The sequence below is a fragment of the Aedes aegypti genome, chromosome 3 (assembly GCF_002204515.2).
Source record: "Aedes aegypti strain LVP_AGWG chromosome 3, AaegL5.0 Primary Assembly, whole genome shotgun sequence".
Classification (NCBI taxonomy): domain Eukaryota; kingdom Metazoa; phylum Arthropoda; class Insecta; order Diptera; family Culicidae; genus Aedes; species Aedes aegypti.
In genome coordinates, this window is record NC_035109.1 from 312,561,968 (window position 1) to 312,584,293 (window position 22,326).

General features: G+C 38.8%; 1 protein-coding gene across 1 annotated transcript in view; it reads right to left on the bottom strand.

Annotated features, from left to right (window-relative positions):
• The window catches only part of LOC5569782 (MOB kinase activator-like 2), a 521,979-nt gene extending 504,036 nt beyond the window's left edge, over window positions 1-17,943 (bottom strand). Inside the window, exon 1 of the mRNA XM_021855727.1 lies at window positions 17,436-17,943. The gene's annotated coding sequence lies outside the window, so the exon portion shown is untranslated. The remainder of the gene's footprint in view (window positions 1-17,435) is intronic.
• Window positions 17,944-22,326: the final 4,383 nt, after the last annotated feature.

Consider the following 22,326-nt stretch of genomic DNA (forward strand, 5'->3'; position numbering starts at 1 on the left):
TTCCCACATGGTTGACAGGATGATGGCCGAACTAGCTAATCGGCAGCCAGTAGTGATAGCTGGCGACTTTAATGCATGGGCAGTGGAGTGGGGTAGCCGCTGCACCAATCAAAGAGGCCAGCTATTGTTGGAATCCCTGGCCGCATTAAATGTAGAGCTGGCAAATGTGGGTACAGTGAGTACCTTCCGCAGAAATGGTGCAGAATCGATCATCGATGTGACGTTTTGTAGTCCTAACCTTTTAGGTACCATGAACTGGCGCGTTGATGACGGTTATACTCATAGCGATCATCAATCGATTCGCTATAGTATAATACCAGGCGGGCAGAAGGCAGCGCGATGTAACTCGACCCAAGCCCGAGGATGGAAAACAGCGCGCTTCGACGGCGAAGTATTCACTGAAGCCCTGAGGCGCGAACGAAACACTCTGGACCTAAACGGTGAAGAGCTAGTTGCTATGATATCACGAGCGTGTGATGCTTCCATGCCGAGAAAAGCCCCTCCTAGAGAGAACAGGCCGCCAGTGTATTGGTGGTGCGAATCAATTGCAAATCTTCGAGCAATCTGCCTTCGGGCTAGACGAAGAATGCAACGCGCACGCACAGAAGCACAAAGAGAGGAACGCGGTGCAGCATTCAGAGAGGCAAAGTTGGCTCTCAAAAAGGAAATCAAGAGTCGAAAACGGGCATGCTTTGAAAGTCTATGCGAGAGTGCCAATTCTAGTCCATGGGGTGACGCCTACAGAGTGGTAATGGCTAAGACCAAAGGAGCCATAGCGCCCCAAGAGAAATCGCCCGAGTTGCTGCGATCGATAATCGATGTACTCTTCCCGCACCATCCCATAAGCCCATGGCCCCCAGCGCCGTATGGGGCAGATGAAGGAGAAGAAGTGGCGAGAGTGACGAACGAAGAGCTGGCAGAAGTCGTGAAATCATTCGCGTCAAACAAGGCACCGGGACCCGATGGTATCCCGAATGTTGCCTTAAAAGCGGCAGTGAACACGGATCCGGACATGTTCAGAACTACGATGCAACGCTGCATTGATCAAGGAATCTTCCCGGATGTATGGAAGCGACAGAAATTGGTGCTACTACCAAAGGCGGAGAAACCACCAGGTGACCCGTCGGCGTATAGACCTATCTGTCTACTAGATACGACGGGCAAGTTATTGGAGAGGTTGATTCTCAACAGACTAGTACCGTATACGGGGAGTGCGGACGGCCTGTCCAACAACCAGTTTGGATTCAGAAAAGGTAAATCTACTCTGGACGCCATCCAGTCGGTCGTTCAAACAGCTGAGGTGGCAATCGAGCATAAAAGGAGCGGCATCCGTTACTGCGCGGTTGTCACTCTGGATGTGAAGAATGCGTTCAACAGCGCAAGCTGGGAAGCAATAGCACACGCGCTTCACCGCCTCAAGGTACCAGTGCAGTTGTGTAAGCTTCTAGAAAGCTATTTTGATGGTAGGATTCTACTGTATGACACAGAAGAGGGGCAGAAAAGCGTTCGAATTACCGCGGGAGTACCTCAAGGTTCAATCCTGGGCCCGCTGTTATGGAATGCGATGTACGATGACGTACTGAGGCTGCCCCTTCCGACGGGTGTTAAGATTGTTGGCTTCGCCGACGATATCACCCTAGTGGTCTATGGTGAATCGATGGAGGAAGTAGAGTTGACAGCAGCGCACTCTATTTCCCTGGTTGAGGAATGGATGAAGTCTAGGAAACTAGGACTGGCCCGTCACAAGACTGAGGTGGTGGTGGTCAACAACCGCAAGTCCGAGCAACGGGCGCTTATCTCGGTAGGTGATTGCACCATAGAGTCCAAGCGATCCCTTAGGCATCTTGGGGTAATGATCGATGACAAGCTGAGCTTCGTTAGCCACGTTGAATATGCCTGTAAAAGGGCATCTACGGCTATAGCGGCGCTTTCGAGGATGATGTCTAACAGCTCTGCTGTAATTGCCAGCAAATGCAAGCTGCTGGCAAGCGTGGCGCTATCCATACTAAGGTATGGAGGACCAATCTGGTCAAAAGCGCTTAGAACGAACAGAAACCTAAAGCGGTTGGAAAGCACGTACAGGATAATGTGCTTAAGAGTAGCAAGTGCATACCGGACGGTAGAGTGTCCATCCCGGGACATCCCGGGACAAAAAATCCCGGGATTTGACCAATTTCGGGATTTCCCGATTCCCGGGATATTTGTTCTGATATCCCGGGAATCCAGGGATTCCTGAAATGTACGTAGAATTTGATGAAATCCACTAAATTTCAATAGAAAACATTGGCATTTTTCCTCATTATAAAGCCTTATTTGAATATTACGAAAAATATAATCAACGAGTAATAATTTTAATGAAAAGACTAATTTACCGAGTAAGAGACATATGTTTTTATTTGTCTAGTTGCAAAGTTTTAATGTTTTACTCTTCAACACAACCCTATGCGGAAGAAGCAAATTCGGAAGTACACTTAAACTTCAGTCCATTATTTTCAGTATTTAACTTTTATCATGATATTCTACAATATCTTTAATGGTCTTTAATCGCATCTTTTGTTCTAAAGTTTTGTTGACTTTTCAAAAGTCTGAAGCAAATTGCTTTAATGTTATGACTTAATGTTTCAACATAGGGAGCCGGATCCCATTATTGGCATTTTTGATTCATTTGATCACTTCGGCAGTAAGGTTTTTTGAGAGCTACAAAGCTCATATTCGGTCACAATGTGCGTTGAACTTAAGCGCCAAGTTTCAGACAACAAGGATTTTCTTAAGGGCTTTCAGTCTCAACGGCAATCAGAACTACAAGAATAAGATTGAAAATACAATCGAAACGTAGGGGTAGAAGAACTCTTGTAGTTCTAATGGCCGTTGAGACTGAAATGCGATAAGAAAATCCCTGGTGCAACTTATAAGCTTCCAATTATATTATAAATCTTGAAGAAGCCTTAAAATAGTTTCAGCCAACTTGGCCGATAAAAAACCCTTATGCCAAAGTGAATCATGGAAGTGCCCAAGTAGCTCTGCACCCTACTTCCATTAATAAGTATTATAGAAAATTTAAAAAAAAAACTAGCAACTAGTCAAGCTAAGTTTTGATTTCTGTTAAGTTATTTCATCAGAATAAGAAAGTCATTTATGAAATTGATTTATTACAATAACCATATCATTTTTTTATGTTATTGAAGAAACATTGTTTTGTTGAATTTGTACATCCATTTCAACCAAAATACTAGTTTTATTGAGAATTTGGCAAATCCCGGGATCCCGGGATTTCCCGAGATTTCCCGGGACAAGCTTAGATTTTTATCCCGAATCCCGGGACGACCAAAATGGTCGGGAAATGGACACTCTACCGGACGGTATCTAAAGAGGCCGTGTGCATCATAGCCGGGATGACGCCCATCGGGCTCATCATCAAGGAAGATGTTCAATGCTTCAACCAAAGGGGTACCAGAGGAGTCCGCGACACGTGTAAAGAGGAAACGCTCAGAAGCTGGCAGCAGGAATGGGATAACTCCACTAAGGGTAGATGGACCCATCGACTAATACCAAATGTGTCAGATTGGTATGGTAGAAGCCATGGGGAAGTGAACTTCCACCTGACGCAGTTTCTGTCAGGACATGGTTGCTATAGACAGTACCTGCATAGGTTCGGGCACTCAGAATCTCCTGCGTGCCCCAATTGTGCTGGTGTAGAGGAAACAGCGGAGCATGTCGTGTTCGATTTCCCCCGTTTCATTGTTGTGAGAGGTCGCATGCTCACTACATGCGGAGGGGACACGTCCCCCGACAATATTATAGAGAGAATGTGTGCGGATGCCGAGTGCTGGAATGCAGTAACTACGGCTGTCACTCACATTATGTTAGAATTGCAGCATCTATGGCGCGCCGACCAAGAGTTGGCTGCAGAGGATTAGCCCTGCCGAGGCTGGTCCCTTGTAACATTGTTTAAGTCGGCTAGGAGAAGCAGTTTGCCTAGGCTACTTCTGCTACACGTGTTGTGCTATATGCACTGGTCCCTTCCCGAAGAAATACCGTAAGGTGGTTCCGGGGAGATGAGGGTCTGAGTCCAAGGGTCATGTCGATGCACTGTTCACCACTTGAGCAATTCTAAATGAATTGCTCATGCACAGTGCATAGGCTGGTTTTAGCGGGTCGTCGTTGGTGCGTCATCCCCGCATTCCCTGAGTTATCTTCTCAGGGGATCTGTTTGCAGATTTCCCTCTTGTAAAAAACAAAAAAAAAGGGCGTTATCTCAGAGTATGCGAGAAATAACCGTTTGAGGAATAACAATCGATGATGGCGAAATCTTTTTCTCCGGAAAATTTCTTTTCCCGCATAACAACAGTTATTCGAACAAACAAACGATTACAAACTATTGGAGTGCAGTACAACAAGTCAATTTGGGTTGATGTGATTAGCTAAAAGCACATTTTAGTATTAGAGGAAAAATTCCCTAATATGATTAGGCCAATGTACGTTGTTGCTCTTGAGTTTGATGCTTACCACGAAAACATGGCTGCCTAGCACCGGGTTGATGTTTTCGTGGTCAGCATCAAACTCAAGAGCAACAACGTACATTGGCCTAATCATATTAGGGAATTTTTCCTCCAATACTAAAATGTGTTTTTAGCTAATCACATCAACCCAAATTGACTTGTTGTACTGCAATCCAATAGTTTGTAATCGTTTGTTTGTTCGAATAACTGTTGTTATGCGGGAAAAGAAATTTTCCGGAGAAAAAGATTACGGTATCATCGATTGTTATTCCTCAAACGGTTATTTGTTTACAAACATTGAGCTGTCAGTGGGAACCACTTCCCAGTGGGAACCAGGGATGTTTGTTCGATATTTTTCAATGGGGTTGTATGGGCGGTGTCAGGAGGCTGGTCGTATCGTTTTCAACTCCGTCGCAATCAGTTTCCAGATTCGTCTTACAGCTTACGGCTCACTGTGATGTATTGAGTGGTTAAAACACAACATATCAACGCTATGATAAAATGTTTTACTAGAATATATAGATCTACGGACATCACCCTCCATTCCTTCAGCATGATGGAATATACTAATTTCCTCTAAAATTAATTGTTCGTAATCAAAATTCAGCCCAAACATAAGAACACAATTCTTTTTGACCGTACAATTATGGCATTTGCTCACAGTACAGTGAAAACAACACAATCAAAGGAACCGTATTTTTACGTCGAGCGTCGCGCACAAGTTTTTTTTTTCTCAGTACGACGGATTGAACTTTGTTTACATTCTCAATTATACGTGGCGGTTGAGGAAATTTCGTAAAATTTGGTGATATATTGAAGTTTTACGGCGTGTGATTGGAATGAAACCCTTCGGTGAAGAAGTACGAAGGTTTTCCATAGTGAAAATAAGTGTGTCCGGCGAAGTAAGTCACCCACGGGGGCGGGAAGGAACTTGTGTTGGAAAATGATGTGGCTCAGCCGATCGCTAAGCATTTCTCTCAAATCGTGTTCGTCCATGCGATTTCGATGAAAAAGTGCAAAGTGGATAATTGAACTGAAGTTATTTACCGAAATACAGTAGTATTATTGCATTTTTGGTGTACAATTGTACGAACCATAACAACTTTCACAAAATTACACTTGGATAGTGAATCTATGTTGCAGGTGAGTTTGAATATCCGCCGTAGTGGAGCATTTAAAGTTTGATACGACGAATAATAGCGCTTACGACGAAGTAGAACAAAACCCTAGTGACGAACCATACAAAGTTTGTTTTAATATTACACAAAAGTTACGCTTTCAAGAAAAAATGTGTTATGATAAGCATGAAACGAACTCACCAGTTGGTAATCCATTCTCGACTGAACACAAAACTGACACTGACAGCAAAACTTCTTGGCGTCCCAAAAACAAACCGTCTTACTTGGGCCTTCCCAAAAACCTACCCAGCAAGAAGCTCCAAAACAGGAAAAAAAAACAAAAAAAAATTGTCGACGAAACACGCGCGAAACCGTGAGCAAAACCTATCTGCCGACGCAAAATCGAACCGTCCTGCTTGGGCTTCACGAAGCACTACTCAGCAAGACGCTCCAAAACAGGGAAAAAAATAGTTCTCCGGCGACGAAAACACGCGCGAAACCGTGAGCAAAATCTATCGGACGACGCAAAACCGAACTGTCCTGCTTGAGCTTCACGAAGCACTCACTTCCCTATTATTGCGGTATAACAAAAAAAAAAACATACAAAACATACATACAATGTACATTAGATGGCACACTATGTTCGAGCGCTGAAATGATGCTCCCTTCATGTAAATGGCATTGCACGGTCAGTTCACGTTGGATATATCTTCTTTTTCTTGGCATTAACGTCCTCCCTGGAACAGAGCCTGCTTCTTAGCTTAGTATTCAATGAGCACTTTCACAGTTATTATTGCCAAAGTTGCCATTTTTGCATTCGTATGTCGCGTGGCAGGTACGGTGATAATTTATGCCTAGGGAAGTGAAGGAAATTTCCATAACGAAAAGTTACTCAGGACTTTCAAAATATTCTTAATCAAGAGAACGATTTCGAAAATTCCTGGGAGACTGATTTGGAAGAAATGTTAGTTCTAATTGAAAAATATGAAAGCACCTGGCGATGATGGAATTTTCTACATCCTCATCAAGAAACTTCCAGAAAGTAGCTTATCATTTTTAGTTTTATATTTAACAAATGTTTTCAGTTGGCATATTTTCATGCCAAATGCTAAGGTTGAACCAATTTTAAAACCAGACAAAAATCCTGCAGAAGATTCTAGTTATCGTCCAATCAGTTTGCTTTCCTCCATGAGTAAACTTTTTGAAAAGGTCATTTTGAACAGAATGTTGGTTCACATCAACGAAAATTCAATTTTTGCCAATGAACAGTTTGGATTCCGCCATGGACGATCGACCACTCATCAACTTTTACGTGTAACAAAACTGATTCGTTCCAACAAATCTGAAGGCTATTCTACTGATCTTGCTCTTCTAGACATTGGAAAGTTTGGATATTTTTTCTTCATACTTGCAAAAATGTAAGATTTCTCCTAATGGTTCCAAAACTCAACTGATAATATTCCACATAAACCAAAAGCTTTATATTTGAAACCTTCAAGTAGACATGTTGTTACGATGAGATCCCAGACAACCAAAATGTACGTATAACGAAATCACCTGGAGGCTTTATATGTGCAAAATTTCACTTATAAGATGTCGCGAAAAGGCCTTCTACGTACAAAGGTGGAGGCGATATGCGTGCATATATTATGTGATGAATAATAACATACAATACGAATGTATAAATATTCTACCGAATCAACCTGTGATCTTATGCGACTTAACTTATGATAACAAATGTTGATTTGACAGCTGCTACGGATTGATGCGACTTACTTTGTACGAGTGTACGAGACGTAACAAAATGTATAAATGAACTCAGAAAAGAAGTGTTTAATGCGAGGAAACTCATCAAACTGACGAGTTTATCCACGGTGTTTTGCGGGTTTGATGTAAATAGTATGAATAAACGAGTTGTAACGTGAACTTTCATGCGATTTCTGGTTGTCTGGGATGAATTCCAAAAAATTAGTCAGATGTAAGGCTCATGCTAGATAAGAATTTAACTTTCAAAAATCACATTGCGAGCATTCAAGCCAACAATAACAAATATGTAAAATGTCTCTATCCCCTTATTAATAGAAATAGAACTTTGTCTTAAGAACAAGTTTTTAATATTCAAACAAATTTTCAGGCCAGCCATGTTGTATGCTGTACCAATATGGACTAACTGTTGTAATACCAGAAAGAAAGCTCTGCAGAGAATTCAAAATAAAATTTTGAAGCTTCTTCCCTGATATAGTACCAATGAGTTACATAGAGTATCCAATGTTGAAACATTGGAACAAATGTCAAATAAAATAATTAATAATTTCAGGCAAAAATCGTTACAATCTTCTATTGCCACTGTTTCGATCGGAGTTACCTTTTGGAGATCTTCGTAGCAAAATTCACCTTTTTGCCGGTTATAATTACCTTAAAGCTGTAAATTTTATTAATTAGAATGGCGCGACAAAATAAGCAAATTATACTTATAATTGGTACTCGGACTAGATCTGTAATTAAGTAGTAATATTGTTAACAAAATGTTAATAAAATCTTGAATTTGTTTTACCAAATAAGGATGATAGTGTTGTCTAATAACATAGAACACCTAGATATAAGAAATGAATGTAATGTTTGAAATGATACTAATAAAAAATGGACAGTGTTATTATATTATGCCTGCAAACATATGTTACACAGCTAGCAACTCAATAACTACGGAACATTTGTGTGCAATTATTTTGGTCATAGAACTATTAGTGAAAAGTTCAAAGTAAGGCTTCCTATAGTAAACTTATCAGGACAAAAAGGAATAGATATATTAATGTCTTGTTTTCCAACCTGGGTAATCACGGGGAACTGAGTCGTTAAAAGGTGCTCTTTTCAGCGAGTTTTTAAACAGCCAGGAAGAAATTTATTACATTTTTATAGAATGTGTTTATTTTTGGTGCAAAATAACATAAGCAATTTTATACACAATACAGCAAAAAAAAATGTAGGAGGAATTCTTGTAATTCTTAATTTAGTAGGAATTCCTGGTTCAATTCCTATGGAAAACATTGCAGGATATTTTTCAAGGATCTATAAAGAATTTACTAGAACAGTGGCTGCCGACATTCTTAACTTCAACCTCTAGAGCAGTATTTCCCACGCTTATTTGACTTTCGCCCCCTTCAGACCAATATATTTTACAATCGCCTGGGCATAATGAACACGCGAAGCGAAATGGACACTAGAGATGGGCAACTCACTCACAAATAACTCAAAAGAGTCGACCCCTAAGAATAAGCGAACGAATCACAAAACATATTAACAGATACTCAGCCTGAAAGCAGCCGTTTCATGATAAATCATGAACCATTAAAGGTGTGCCAGATTATTGGGAAGGTGTTGTTATACAGACGGATATTATTTTATGGCGCATCTTCACTTTGGCACCATCAATTCCCATGATCCAGGCCAGGGATGATCTTAGAATGGTATAAATGATTTACTTGGATTTTCCCCAGTCCAAGTAATCATTATGAAAAAGAGAACCCAATCTGGCATTGTTCGGAAAGGGCTTTCTCAAGAATATTATTTAGTTCACTTTAACAAAAAAGAACTAAATAATATTAAAGCTTTAGAAAAAGCAAGAATTATGTTCGATGTCCGTCTGACATGGGAACATTTCCAGAAACCTGAAGGAAATTACCAGAACCCCACTCAGTGCCGTCGGTGCCAAAAGTGGGGTCATGGTACAAAAAATTGTCGCATGGATGCTAAATGTATGATTTGCGGAGGTTCTTCTCACGCTAAGGACGTCTGTCCTGTGAAAGAAGATACCAGAAAGTTTGAATGCGCCAATTGCAAGGGCCCTCATAAAGCTAACGTTTGGGAATGCCCTTCGCGCAAAAGAGTCATTGAGGCTCGTGCCAGGCAGATGAAGGATAATATCCGTTACGATAACGGTCGTTTCCGGAATTTGCCTGGTAGAGTATCGAACAATGCTCATTTTTCAGTTAACGATCGCTTGATCATGAATCATACCCATCAGGAAGATCATAATCATGCTCATTCGCAAACAAATCCATCGGGTAGCCGTTCGAATCTTTCAATTTCGAATGTATCTACCCAAGGTAAATCCTTTGCCGATATCGTAGCAGGAAATCCGAACTCCTCCCCTGTTCGATCCATGGGTACCCATTCTACTTGTTTCAAATCTAAACTAAACTTGATATTGACAATGCTCTTGAAACTTTAACAAATTCCATTGTTGAAACCCGGAGCATTGCAATTCCAAAATGTGAAGTAAAATTTGAATCCGTGATTATAGACGATGATCTTAAACTCTTGATCCGTCTTAAAAACGTGAGGAGAAGGTAATTTCAACGCACTCGCGATCCTGCTATAAAAATTATATGGCAGGATTTGCAGAAAGATATCAAGAAACGTTTTGCTCAATTAAGAAACAAAAATTTTGAAAATAAAATTTCTCAATTAGACCCTGGCTCTAAGCCCTTTTGGAAATTATCTAAAATCTTGAAAAAACCTCAGAAGCCAATACCGGCATTGAAAGAGGAAAACAAATTATTACTAACTAATTGCGAAAAAGTTCAAAAACTTGCTATGCAGTTTGAAAGTGCGCACAATTTTAATTTAGGACTTACTAGTCCAATTGAAAATGAAGTTACTCAGGAGTTCGAAAATATTCTCAATCAAGAGAACGTTTTCGAAAATGCCTGGGAGACTGATTTGGAAGAAGTGAGAACTATTATTAAAAAATTCAAAAACATGAAAGCTCCAGGCGATGATGGAATTTTCTACATCCTCATCAAGAAACTTCAGAAAGTAGCTTATCATTTTTAGTTGATATATTTAACAAATGTTTTCAATTAGCATATTTTCCTGACAAATGGAAAAATGCTAAGGTTGTTCAAATTTTAAAACCAGACAAAAATCCTGCAGAAGCTTCTAGCTATCGTCCAATCAGTTTGCTTTCCTCCATCAGTAAACTTTTTGAAAAGGTTATTTTGAACAGAATGATGGCCCACATCAACGAAAATTCAAAATTTGCCAATGAACAGTTCGGATTCCGCCATGGACATTCGCCACTCATCAACTTTTTCGTGTAACAACTTTGATCCGTTCCAACAAATCTGAAGGCTATTCTACTGGTCTTGCTCTTCTAGACATAGAAAAAGCATTCGACAGTGTTTGGCATGAAGGTTTGATTGTAAAATTAAAAAACTTTAATTTTTCAACATACATTGTTAGAATAATTCAAAGTTATCTGTCAAATCGTACACTTCAGGTTAATTATCAGAACTTCAGATCTGAAAGACTTCCTGTAAGAGCTGGTGTTCCCCAAGGCAGCATTTTGGGACCAATATTATACAATATTTTCACATCTGACTTACCTGAGTTACCTCAGGGATGTCAAAAATCTTTGTTTGCGGATGACACAGGCCTCTCCGCTAAAGGACGAAGCCTGCGTGTCATCTGTAGTCGATTGCAAAAAAGTTTGGATATTTTTTCTTCATACTTGCAAAAATGGAAGATTTCTCCTAATGCTTCCAAAACTCAACTAATAATATTCCCACATAAACCAAAAGCTCTTTATTTGAAACCTTCAAGTAGACATGTTGTCACGATGAGAGGGGTTCCGATAAATTGGTCAGATGAAGTTAAGTATCTAGGGCTCATGCTAGATAAGAATTTAACTTTTAAAAATCACATTGAGGGCATTCAAGCCAGATGTAATAAATATGTAAAATATCTCTATCCCCTTATTAATAGAAAATCAAAACGTTGTCTTAAGAACAAGCTTTTGATATTCAAACAAATTTTCAGGCCAGCCATGTTGTATGCTGTACCAATATGGACTAGCTCTTGTAATACCACGAAGAAAGCTCTGCAGAGAATTCAAAATAAAATTTTGAAAATGATTCTGAGACTTCCTCCCTGGTATAGTATCAATGAGTTACATAGAATATCCAATGTTGAAACATTGGAACAAATGTCAAATAAAATAATCAATAATTTCAGGCAAAAATCGTTGCAATCTTCTATTGCCACGATTAATGCGTTATATGTTTAGGTTAAGTTAGGTTAAGTATATTCAAAGCGTTTTTTTTTCTCTTATAAACAGGTGAAATCTACTCACCTGTAAAAAATCTGAACTGCTACGGCAAATGAAATGTAATATGTTGTTAACAAAATGTTAATTAAATCTTAAATTTGTTTTACCAAATTAGGATGATAGTGTTGTCTAATAACACAGAACACCTAGATATAAGAAATAAATGTAATGTTTGGAATGATACTAATAAAGAAATTAAAAAAAAATATGTAGTTTGAACTGTGTTCGCATTAGACATGATGCCGGTGGAATTCTTTCGAAAAAATAATATAGAATGTTGTAAAACATGCACTCTTTTCATGGATTATATATTGACACTTCTGCAATTCTTTAGAATAACGCAATTTATTAAATGAAATTCCTTCAAAGTTATTGCACATTTCTTTCACCACTGGACAGTCGCAGAAGTTTTTACAAGTGTGAAACCGCAAATAAAATAGCGCGACTGCATTAAATCGAGTCGGTGTCTTCAGCGGGCTTATTTTTCGCAATCCATAGAATAAATGCTCTGAAGACACCAACAAGATTCGATGCAATCCCGCACTTTTATTCGCATTTTCGCACTTATGAAGCCACACTTCGCAGTCCAGTAGTGAAATATATACACAATAATGATGACACACGACATTTTGCTGTATTTATATCTATTCCACTGTACTTCAGATGAGATGAAATAGAAAAGCCCGCACTAGATGATAGTTTGGCCTTGTAAAAATAAGTCAAAAGCTCCATGAAATTTTGATTTTTTCGATTCTTTTTCGATACAGATATTCAATCAAATATAGAATTATATTCTATTCCAAATACTTGGAGTACGTTTTTTCTTAAATCAGTAAAAACACTTGGTCCATTGAAGTCAGATTGGACCGTGTTTTTCATGAGTTTTGGAAAACTTACTCAAAGTATTTGAAATAATGAATATTTGCATTTTTTACTGTAATATTGGGTCTTATCTATATCATTAAATTTTCACCCAAAAATGTCCTTGACTCGCATGTCTAAGAGCCATGCAATAATTATCATAATCATTATTTTTTTAAAACCAACTGAGAACTCTATTCCAAAAATAGAAGAAGGTTCAGAAAACTCTTCCACTGTACTGTATTTTCTTTTGTCGATTTATTGCGCTTTAACCGTTGATTTTGACGATATAGTTTCCTCAGAGTAGTTACTTAATAGTTTGAAGCGCATCTTTTGATGCAAAGATTTTTTTTTGTAGTTTGTTACACGAAAATCCGTGTTTTTGCTGAACACGTCATCGTGCAATTTTTTGAAATTACAAAGCTATTAATAAACTACTCTTTTTAAAGGGGGTAGTTTAGGCCCTAATAGCTGCATTATATTATAAAAGTACATAAAAGTATAATACCTCCCATTTCAACAGACGATAAAAATATTTGTCTATAAGAATCTTTACATGCGTTTTTACTATCAGACAAATAAGTCTTGGTCAAGCGTAAAAAATCTCAAGCATGAGAAACGTGAATTTGCGATTTTCACAACGATGGGAATCCCTGGAAAATCTCCTAGTATATTACAGATAGAATCGGTGCAAAAATCGTGGAATATTTGGACGAATTTCAAAGGAGATTTATAAAGAGTCCCATGTTGAATTTGTTGCGGAATTCCTAGAAGAGTTTTTGATAGATTTCCTTGAATAAACTCTGGAGGAGTTTTTGGGGAGATGTCTGCAAGAAACTGAGGATGAATTGAAGAAATTAATGTGAACGGCCTGGAAGAATAATTCGAAAATTAATCGTAGCAATTCTTATAGAGTTTGTTGGAATGTCTCAGAATGGGATTCTTCGAAAACTCTGGAATAAACCTATGGTCATTTTCTTGGAAGGACTTCTGTATGAAGCTTTTGAATATATTCCAGTGTAAGAATTGAAGAAAAATGTGAAAAAATAAATCAATCTCATTGAACAAATTTTGCAGAAATTTCTCAAAGAATCATTTGAAAAAATTCTGAAGGAATTTCTGGTAGAATTGTTGAAGCAATTTCTATAGGAATATTCGGAGGGATCCTGGAGGAGTCTTTTAAAGTATTGCAGTAAAAATCTCTGAAGAAATCGTCAGAAGAATAAATCTTAAAGTTTTTCCTCGAGAAATCCCCGAAAAAAATCTTGAAGAACCTACACAATATTCGCGCAACAGTCTCGCTAGAGCCTCTAGAATTTTGCGTCATGATTGCTAGCAGCATAACGGTGAAAAAAGTGACTTTAGAGACCATTTTGGTTGGACTTTAGAGACCTTCCATTAAAAACAGAGACTTGGATTCTGGCCCTGGCCTTCATACTTGAGACGTGCACATGGCCAATACCTAAAACTAATATTTATGCTCCATGAAAAACTTCAAGCTTTGTTTCACGAAGTTTATTAAGAACTATCCCATGAATTCCTCAACGATTTCAACAAAAGATTTCTGGAGAAACAGTGATTTCCTCCAGAGATTTCATTAGCAATTTTTCCACCATTTCACCTATAGTTTACTCCTGAATTCTCTTAGAAAAATTTATCAAATAGCTCGCTAGCAGATTGTTCAAGTACAGTCGACTCTCCACATCTCGATAACTCTCCCTATGTCGATACTTTTGTTGGTCCCTCCATTCTGCATACATTTTCACTCTCCATATCTCGATATCTCCCTAACTCGATGTGATTCTCATTTCCGATTTACTCTCTGTATGTCGATATGCCCATTATCAAAGGTTGCTAGACCAGATTTTAGGGATTCCAAACAATTTGCGGAGAAGAAAAGACGTCTCTTTGTTTTTAAATTTCTTGGTAACGGAGTGATTTTCAATCTAGTATTCATTAAAAGTTTCTTCTATGTATCGATTTCCCCCTATCTCGATGGTCCCTTCGATATCGAGATGTGGAGAGTCCACTGTATGTCCATGTAAATGTTCCTGTATATCTTCTGATTTTTTAATTCTACATACATTTCTTCAAGGATTACGCCAGAGTCTATTCAGAGATTTCTTCAGAGAATCCATCAGAATATTATACAGGGTTTTTTTTGGTATTTTTTCAGCTAATCATCCTAGCAATTCTACTGAAGAATCACTCAAATCTTCCTCAAAGACCATTTATTCTTTCAAACATCCCTCCACGAGTTTTCTCTTGCCAAAGTTTATCACATAATTGATTACGTTGGCATTTCAGAAAAAAAAATATTTTCTGGATAAATTAATAAGAAAAAACCTGTCGTAGTTCTTTGAGGACGCTAATGATTTTTTTTTTTTTTTTCAATAATCTTTGGAGATATTTTTGGTTGAAATATTCAAGAGACGCTGAACGAAAATTGTAGAGGAATACCGAATAAATCCCCGGATAAATCTCAGAAGTAAATTATGAAGATATTTTATAGAAATTACTGGTTCAATCCTTGAAGCAATCCTAAACGTTGGAATAAATTCTAGGATGAATTCCAGGAGGGCTAACAACTCCTTGAGAAACTTTTAGAAGCATATCTAAAGGGATGTCTGAACGAATATCTGGTGGAATCTCCGTGATAATATCTGGCGATATAATTGAAATAAATCTGGTTGATTTTTATAAGGTATCATAGACGAAAATTTTGTAGGGATTCTTTGGGAACACTGAGAGAATCACTGAGTCAACTACTGAAGAAATATGTTGGGTAATACTAATACTTGAATTACATTTTGAGAAAATTGCTAGAGAAAATCATGAAAAAATACATTACTTGGCGTAATGTCACGAGAAATCTCAGAAAATAATAAAAAAAAAACTTTGCGAGATTTCTTGGTCGGAATCTCTGAGGAATGCTTATTCAATCATTGGAAAGTTTCCTGGTCCTTATATTGTAAGGCAGGTTTTTGACAAGTAGGTACCTACACATTTGTTTTGAAATAAAGACCAGTTGGTAGCAATACCAATCATTAGGAAAGAGAGAAATCATGATCGAATCGACTCAATTGGCACTCAATAGCTTTGTTTGGGGCCTTCCTTAGCCGAGTGGTTAGAGTCCGCGGCTACAAAGCAAAGCCTTGCTGAAGGTGTCTTGGTTCGATTCCCGGTCGGTCCAGGATCTTTTCGTAATGGAAATTTGTCTTTATGTGAATCAACATGCTTACCGATCTGTAAAGTCCACAGTGACTCTTTTACACAAAGTTGTATACGATAAAAATGATAAAAATCCAATATCTCTCCTTGACATTGACAGTGAAAAATCAACGCAGATATGCAATAGCTCGGGGATGCATTGGTATCAACAAATTCGGACGGAATGCTTGGCACCAATCTACTTCTGCGAGTCTCTCACAGAATCCTATGTGGGGTTTTCATGTGACACTAAGTTGAGCTCTGACAGAACTCTGCTTAGGATTTTTATAGAATCCTGGACGAAATTCGCCTTGAGTCCACGGCTGGATTTTTGAAAAGAATACTAGGCTACATTCTGACGTAATATTATGCACAATTCTTACGAAATGCTAGGTTATACTATCACTGAATCTTTGGAGAGACTCTTATATGTAGATGTATCACGATACTCAGAAGCAATAAATTATTTTATTTCTATGTTTTTCCTTTTTGGGTAAATTTAACTCTCTGTACAATGTTTCTCAGATTTGGCTTGCGGTTTAAACGGTTGTTTCGGCCTGTGTTGCAAGAGTTATTCTAAAAATGTCTAGAAACATTCCCCAACGATCCATGTATAGTTTGTTTGAAAATCACCTAATGGAAGGTTTGCCACGATAAAAATGTGTTATCATAAGCATGAAACAAGCTCACCAGTTGATAATCCATCCTCGTCTGAACACGAATATCTTTTCGCACTCGCACATCGCGAACCGGACACAATTGATCTTGATTTGGTCGCTCGCACCACAGGAGCGTGCAAGAGAATCAAAGATAACACAATACTTTCCATAAATTACTCTAGAGGTTCTTTTAATGAATTACTCCAGGGATTCCTTCCAATGTTGCTTTATGAATTCTTCCAAAAGTTTCTCAATAAATTACTCCAAAGATTTTTATAGGGTTTTTGCAATAATTACCCCAAAAATTCCTTCGGGTAATTGTCGTGGAGTTTTTTCAAAGATTCCTTTGAGAATAATTTCAACAGAAATTCCACAGGAAACATTGCTAAAGATTTCTAAGATCAAAATTGTCGGAAAATATAAACGCTTTTTAATTTTATCATAATAGCACAATCATACAGAGATCTTCTAGGCCATTGTAACACAGATTTTCGGCAGGTGAAAATAAAATGTGAATATGTCCTATGTTTACAACTAATATTTACACAAAATCAACAAGACACGAGAACATGACATTGAACTGGTAATACGATTAACTATCAACTATCACCAATTACTATTTATTTCCGCCGTCTCAATTCAATTCACAATCTGGTGTTTTATTTCTTGTTTAGCTGTGAGGTTTCTTCCTCTCGCCAAATAACCGTGACTATCAAGATTGTTTGTGGCAGGTGCTCCTAGAGTACAGGGGAAAAAATCGTTTTTCGATTCACCTTCATTATAGCTAATGAAACGAAACGAATCTAGAGATGTTTCTCCAGGCAGGAGTTCGGAACATTTCTCCAACTTTGTTCAATAATTGGTATAGGTATGAAGGCTTCATTCACAGAATCGCGAAAAAAAAGCTACCGAACGGTACATTTCACTGGTCTTCAAAGGTCTTGGCATGGATTATTGAGAATTTTAAAAGTTTCAAACTTACCTGGCAATGTCAACGACCCAGTCCAAGTTTCCCTGCTCCGGATTCGATTGGGCACTTTGAAAACTTTGGAAAACACTTCCGAGAAAACGGATTGATCTTCGCTAGTAATATTTTGCACAATGATTGCACTAGAAAATTGACACTTCCTCGTACTGACTGCCCGATTGTTGATGATGGTCCGAGCGGGATGATGATAAACATCAAAAGTCAAAACAAGAAAGCGCTTCCACTCACACACTGACAGCGATTGATGATAGCAGCATAAACCACAGCACGGAACGGAGCATAAAAAACGATCAATCGTCGTCGCGATTTTTGCTTCCTCGAAATCGAAATCCCGAACACTGAATTCCACGCACTTATTTCAATCCAATTTACACAATTTCCACCCAAAGCGGATTCTCAGGACACCAGTTGGAGAACTGAATGATTTGGAATTAAATTGCACTACAAATTTCAGCCCGAATCAAAAGCACCTTCGACGAGAGAACGAACGGGAAAATGTTTCGCTACTGACTGACAGCGATGATGACAGACAACAACTTGACTCGATCAAAAGAGGAAAAACAGCAAACAAAAGCGCGATTTGCACAATGTTACAGGGGAGAAAAAATATCGGTCATAATGAATCCATTAATGTATATTATTGCATTTTTTTCACGATTTTTACGAAGAAGCAAATATTTATTTTGCCAAGTTTAAGATAATTTAGATAAATATTTATTTGATATGCGCGAAATTTAAACGCGACGTCAAAATCCAAGTAACGCGTAATGAGTTAATTAATTTAATAACTTTGCTAAATCTGACACATTTGATAATTTTTTTACCGTGCACCCCGCTAATTTGAACGGCACCTCATGCAAACCATCGGGGTTCATTTTTAATTTGAACATCTAGTCACCCTAGAAACGTGTTTCTGGTTAGGGATCGTTCAAATATTACGTAACGCAACAGGGGGAGGGAGGGGTGCGTTACGGTCCATACAAAAATTTAAAATTTTCCATACAAAAGCTCTTACGTGGGGGAGGGAGGGGGTCAAAAATTGGAAAATTTCGCGATACGTAATATTTGAATGAACCCTTACCCAAGGATTGGCAGCACTATACCAACCAACACGATGTTGTCGTAGCCAGCATTAGGGCAACTTCACCGGTGGTCCATTTTTTGGTCCAAATTTATTCCAAAAATGGACCTGTCAAAATTTATTAGACCAGTAAAAATAGACCAAACTGCACGCACATGCACCGGTTGTTTTATTTTCCCGATTCATTTTGAACGTAATAAAAAAAAACAAAACAAAATTGTTGAAATTGTTAACTCTGTTTACTACATCGTCGAAATGTTAAAAATGGTAGTGAAGTGTGTACACACTTAAATTATTTCACCGACCTCAGTAAAATTTTTCGCCGAGAACCCAACAGCTGAGAGCTCAGTAAATTTTAACGCCGAATCTCGGTACTTATTTTACCGAGATTTCGGCAATCCGAATTTTTTGCCGAGATCTCGGCGAACGTTACCGAGATTCGGTAAACGTTTACCGAGATCTCGGTAAAAGTTTTACCGAGAATCGTCAAATTATTACCGAGATATCAGCTGTTGGGTTCTCGGCGAAACCGTTTAAGTGTGTAGTTCTTGGCTGCGGAGCTTACAGTAACGATGAAAATATCGGCTTTTATTCCATACCTACGGTTCATAAAAGAACCGATGAAAAAACATGCACAATGATGCAGCAAAGAAGGTCAGAGTGGTTGAAAGTTTTGATGCTGTAGGATCCGCCTCCACACGTTCGCATATGCGGTCGGCACTTCTTTTCGGACCAGCCTATAGCACGTATTGATGTCCACCCGAAGAACTGGACCCCAAGTCTGCATCTGTCCAACACCCGTGCGAACCAGATTGCACGTCAGTTCGATATACCCGACCGGAAAAAAGCTAAGTATGCAGACGGAGAATCTAATGGTGTTTCCGAAATTGCTCCAGTTGCATCGCCATCGTCTTCCAACAGCGCTGGTACCCCATCGTTACGGTTTCCGTCCGACAAAAACGAAAAAAAGACCTCCATATCCTTAGCAGTTGCCCAAAATTTCATGGCACATAAGGTAATAGAGCAAAATCTAGAATGCCGTGAAAAGTGTACTGCGATCTGGGGATTTTTTTTTATTATCGGACAATTTGGGCCAAAGGTTCTCCGATTTGCATGAAATTTTTACCAGAGGTAGAGCTCGTGGATATATGACCAAAAGTGAAATTCAAAAAAATTATAGCGGCCTATTTTCCCGGAAAACTCTAGATGAATTTTCACGATTTCTCTATATGCCTCAAACTTTGAAAATTCATATCTCCTGAACTATGCATTGTAGAACAAAAGTTTTTTAGTGAAATCGAAAGGAAATTTTCTCAGCAATCTATTAAAAATATAAAAAGAAATACATTTCTCGGAAAATTTTTCACCATGGAGAAAATTGTTGGAAAAATAGCAAAAAAACTATCGTCTGTATCATGAAAAATTTTCAAAAAAATATGTTTTGTTTTATCAATTCATACTCTAACTTTCGTCCATAGACGCCAAAGTGGTATCTTTTACCGTTTAGGCGACAGAACTGAAAAACCGATGACCACCCGCACGCTTCCCATAGGAAAATGTGTTCTATTGTGGGCCTCATAACCGTGCGCTAACGGCGGCAGTAATTTACACGCATTGTAAGTGTAACACAGTAAACCATCCCTTCCTTTCCAGTCAGAAGAAGCTTTTCGTCACTCGGAGCACTCCTCTTTGGTCTGTTGGGTGTTTTATATGTCCTTTATTCGTAACCTTTACTATTGAGAACAACAGTCTTTAATTGAAAACGATCCTAACATTTAATAATATAGGTAATAGGAACTGACCCTCAGCAAGCATGGGGAAATTCACTCACTCACTCGAACGCCACCGATGAAAAATAGCAAAAAATCTGCTGCTATCGAACATTCAGTGATAGCTGAACCACAGACAAACAGACGTAACACTGACGAAATTTCCATCGACCACTCATTTAACGACCATTTCAAATTCGTCATGTACCAAACCTCACAACCAGAGGCGCGCGCATCGTTTTTCTTCGTGTTTGACGTTTCACACTACCGCCATCTGCAGGTCTTGTTGCACGAAACAGTATTTCATGCAACATGGTCACCAGATGATGAGGGTGTAAACTGGGCGATGGATTTTATCGAAATTTGTTCTAAGTGTTACGTCTGTTTGTCTGTGGCTGAACCGTCCTAGGTGGAGTGTAGCATGAAAGCGTCGAAACCGATTGTGTAAAAGCGACAATCGGAAGGAACGCGAAGAGAAGTGAATACCAATACGCTTGTATCTGCGAGGCACGAGTTAATGCACTTTGCATCCATTCGCCGAATGCATTGAACTGACTGAGAGGATTCCTACTCACTGAATTGTTCCGTGGCGTGGACTGCCAGTCAGTGAACGCTCATCAGCACTCAAACCCGAATGCCATTCGAACGGAATCAGAATGTAAACAATCATTGCTGGACAAACATTTCAAAAGGGCACATCGACATTGGTAAACATTGGCTTTGCAAGCCGCTGTTGAACCCAATTCAACTCGATCACGCTCACCAATACCATTATCAGGAAGAGCTAACACCAATCTTTCTGATAGTGGGGTTAGTTTGCGTGGGCGGGCTAAAAAGGGCTCAACAGCAACGTTTCTGAAAAAGGCTCAAGACCTCTTGGGCCCTTTTCAAATGTTTGTCCTTTGTCCGAATTTCGGTATTGCATTCGACTGATCAGATGCCGTTTTTTTGTTTCGCTTAGTGCTCGCCGAAGAAGCAGAATGGGCACTGGAAATTGAAACGTTCGGCTTGGTTAAAAAAATGGCTTTCTCGCTCCCGACTATGCTTGGAAGCTAGTGAGGGAAACACAATAACTGAGTGAGTGTTTCCCATGCTTGACCCTCAGTATCATATAGTTGCCAAGCAAAAAGGATATTTATGCATACATAAAGTGCTATTTGTAATTTTCTTGCTTTTTTCAAATTTTGTTCAATTTATCAAATGATTAGATAATTAACTAAAAGCGCGCGAATAAATTTTCAGTTTTGTTTTCTATACAAAGTGATATATTTGATATAAATTCTGATTGTTCCTTGGAAGAATATAGTATAGTATTTGCATGTATATAATATCAATCAACTGTATAACACTCAGGGACGCTATCTATTGTTCCATTGATGGCTGCTGTGGAATATTCCACTGCCAGTCAGCGTGCAGCCTCTACAGTTGGCGCCAACCCAACAGCGCGCCAAACTGTATTGAGAAGCGTACGCGCGTAATGAATAATTATTGTATGTTTTGTCTGGCCGTATCGTGCGCCTATATAAGGCGCACCCATTGAATTTGTAAGAATGTAGTTTCTTTCGTTTCTCCACCGAGTAGGCATGCTGCCTCTCAGTGGTAATAAAAAGTGTTAAAGTGAAGCCGTTCGCTTGATTTGCCGTCCGTTGTATCGTAAAAGAGACAACGTAGGAAAGACGTCCTGGCCGAAACAACATATTAACAATATATTCATAAGTTTTCAAAGAAAGTGGATCTTGAGATTTGATCCTTCAAACGTTACCATAATGATTGATTGTAACAAGAATTTCCCGTGCGGCTTTCATAGAGGCTGGTAGCTTTAATACTAAATAACGTTGCTGATGAAGGGCACACAAAACACCCAACTGACCAATGGAGAGTGATCCGATTGACGAAAAGCTTCTTCTGACTGGAAAGGAAAGGATGGTTTACTGTGTTACACTTACAATACGTGTAAATTACTGCCGCCGTTAGCGCACGGTTATGAGGCCCACAATAGAACACATTTTCCTATGGGAAGCGTGCGGGTGGTCAT